The 3477-nt window shown below is 40.0% G+C and overlaps 1 pseudogene; it reads right to left on the minus strand.

The window, feature by feature from the left end:
* Positions 1–221: 221 nt before the first annotated feature.
* Positions 222–3031, minus strand: LOC107656467 (zinc finger protein 271-like; annotated as a pseudogene).
* Between the last annotated feature and the right edge of the window lie 446 nt (positions 3032–3477).

Below are 3477 nucleotides of genomic sequence, written 5' to 3' on the forward strand. Positions count from 1 at the left end.
CTTCAGCTCCCTGAACAAGAACAGTTTGTAAAAACTTCTGCTTTCCTTCATGAAAGAGTAAGCACACTACAAGTGACACATATGCATTATAAGAGTTGAATCTGCTGGTTTTGAAGATGAAGATGAACTTTATTCACTGAAAACTTTAGATAATGTTTCTTTGTCATGTCACTTGTTATGACAGATTTATCCAGATGATATTTTACTGCTTGATGCATTATTGTGTCACATTTGCTGAGGAGGCAGCATCAGATCTGAAGATGATCTACTTACTGTGATTGTTTTTCGTATGACTGTGTAGAGCAGAAGATTGATTGAAACGCTTCCCACATGCAGTGCAGTGTTACGGTTTCTCTCCAGTGTGAATCATCTCATGTGTTTTCAGAGCTCCTGACTGACTGAATCTCTTGTCACAGTGTGAACACTTGTAAGGTTTCTCTCCAGTGTGAATCCTCTCATGTGTTTTCAGGTCTCCTGACTGACTGAATCTCTTGTCACAGTGTGAACACTTGTAAGGTTTCTCTCCAGTGTGAATCCTCTCATGTGTTTTCAGGTCTCCTGACTGACTGAATCTCTTGTCACAGTGTGAACACTTGTAAGGTTTCTCTCCAGTGTGAATCCTCTCATGTGTTTTCAGGTCTCCTGACTGACTGAATCTCTTGTCACAGTGTGAACACTTGAACAGTTTCTCTCCAGTGTGGGTCCTCTCATGTGTTTTCAGGGCTCCTGAGTGACTGAATCTCTTGTCACAGTGTAAACACTTGTACGGTTTCACTCCAGTGTGAATCCTCTCGTGTGTTTTCAGGGCTCCTGAATGACTGAATCTCTTGTCACAGTGTGAACACTTGTACGGTTTCACTCCAGTGTGAATCCTCTCGTGTGTTTTCAGAGCTCCTGACTGAATGAATCTCTTCTCACAGTATGAACACTTATAAGGTTTCTCTCCAGTGTGGATCCTCTCATGTGTTTTCAGGTCTCCTGACTGACTGAATCTCTTGTCACAGTGTGAACACTTGTACGGTTTCTCTCCAGTGTGGATCATCTCATGTCTTTTCAGATTTGTTGACCGACTGAATCTCTTGTCACAGTGTGGACAATTATAAGGTTTTTCTCCAGTGTGAATCCTCTCATGCAGTTTCAAACAGCTCGCTGTAGTAAAAGTCTTCTCACACTCAAAGCACATGTACTCTCTCACACCAGTATGTGTTTTCTGATGTTCTTTCAAATGGTGTAGACGTGAAAAACTCTTTCCACACAAATGACATGAATGTGGCTTCTCCTTTGCATGAACATTCAGATGCTGCTTCAGGTCTGAAGCTGTCAAAAAAATTTTCCCGCATTGATCACATGCATGCCGCTTCTCTCTAGTGTGGATGTTCATGTGATGCTTAAGGTTTGATGATCGTGAGAAACTCTTCCCGCACTGATCACAAGTGAACGGTTTCTCTCCAGTGTGGATGCTCATATGCCCCGTAAAGTTTATTTTTCGTGTGAAACTCTTCCCGCACTGATCACATGTGTAAGGTTTCTCTCCAGTGTGAATCCTCTCGTGTGTTTTCAGGTCTCCTGACCGACTGAATCTCTTGTCACAGTGTGAACACTTGAACAGTTTCTCTCCAGTGTGAATCCTCTCATGTGTTTTCAGATTTGTTGACTGACTGAATCTCTTGTCACAGTGTGAACACTTGAACAGTTTCTCTCCAGTGTGAATCCTCTCATGTGTTTTCAGATTTGTTGACTGACTGAATCTCTTGTCACAGTGTGAACACTGGTAAGGTTTCTCTCCAGTGTGAATCCTGTCATGTGTTTTCAGGTCTCCTGACTGACTGAATCTCTTATCACAGTGTGAACACTTGTATGGTTTCTCTCCAGTATGAACTCTCATATGCCCCGTAAAGTCTCCTTTTCGTGCAAAACTCTTCCCGCACTGATCACATTTGTGCGGTTTCTCTCCAGTGTGGATCCTCTCGTGTGTTTTCAGATGTGATGACAGACTGAATCTCTTGTCACAGTGTGAACACTTATAAGGTTTCTCTCCAGTGTGAACTCTCATGTGAAGCTCAAGATGACGTTTGCATGTCAAACTCTTTCCACACTGAGTGCAGGAGAAAGATTTCTTGGCTCTTCTTTTCTTTAAAACTTTCTGAGTTTCAGAGCAACTCAAAGGATTTTTTCCAGTTTTGAAGTGATTTTTCTCCTCAACTTCACTCAATTCTTCATTCTCCTCACTTTCTTCAGTCAACTCTGAAATAAAAGTATAAATGGTACATTTGTCAGTAACTCATAACAAAGTTAAAAGACATAAAATCAAACCCTGATGTAACAGCAGAAATTAGACAACTGCTATACAAAATTGTTGTCATTTTGATGCAGTTTTATAAATACATCTAGTACATTATATATATATACTGTATATGTCCCTGAAACTATCCATGAATGAGGTACATTGATCTTCAAATTATGATTTTTAAAACATTATAGGCACATATCCCATGTTTCTGTAGGAAGAACTTGTAAATGTGTTTGATCAACAACACAATTATCTAACAATTCAATTTGTTGCAAAAAAAAGTACCCAGTTTACAGAAAGTGTCCCTTATTATTTGATTATTTACAGGGTTGCCAGGTTTTCGCATCAAAACTAGCCCAATTGCTACTCTAAACTAGCCCAATCGCATTTCGAGGGGGGATCCCCGGTAAGATTCGCATTCCGGGCGGTAAAATACACGTTTTTCGCTGGGGATCCTCCAGTAAAATTCGCATTCCAGGGGTTAAATATCACGTTATTGGGGTCGCTTCAACCCGCGGACATGAAAAGCAACCTGCGGCAACAGTGTTAAAGTAGCCCAGTTCAACGGGAAAACCGCGGACTTGGCAACACCGATTATTTAGCTATATTACTGCAGTGCAGATATTTCCACGTTATAACGTTATATCCGTCAGCATTATTAATGAAGAAGAATAAACACCAACCTGTTTGTTCTTCAGTATCTTCAGTGTGTTTGATTCTGCAGGGTTCTGGATCTCTCATCTTCTCTCTGTCCTTCTTTAATAAACTCAGTCTTTGCAGATTTCTTCCTGATGATTTGATGCTCGTCTTCACTTGTGAACTGATGGAGATATTCCAGCATATACTGCTGAATTGCTGAATGTGTGATTGTTGTGAGGAGCTTCACTGAACATTAATTTCTGTGTGGAAGAAGCAGATTTGCCAAAATAAACAATAAATCAGTTTACTTATTTCTAACGAATTTACACATTTAAGCATTAATATAAGTAAAGCAGATGTCCTCCAAATTCTATCTTTAAAGAGTCCAGAGCCTTAAAAATACAAAGTGTTGTGCTCTCTTTGTAAATCATTATATTACTATATTAAAAGTAACAGTGTCGACACAAAGAGCACATCAGTTTAAAATGCTCATTCAGTTACACTGCACTCACATATGTGACCCTGGACCACAAAACCAGTCATAAGGG

This window comes from Sinocyclocheilus anshuiensis, unplaced genomic scaffold (genome assembly GCF_001515605.1).
Source record: "Sinocyclocheilus anshuiensis isolate Anshui unplaced genomic scaffold, SAMN03320099.WGS_v1.1 scaffold2457, whole genome shotgun sequence".
Classification (NCBI taxonomy): Eukaryota; Metazoa; Chordata; class Actinopteri; order Cypriniformes; family Cyprinidae; genus Sinocyclocheilus; species Sinocyclocheilus anshuiensis.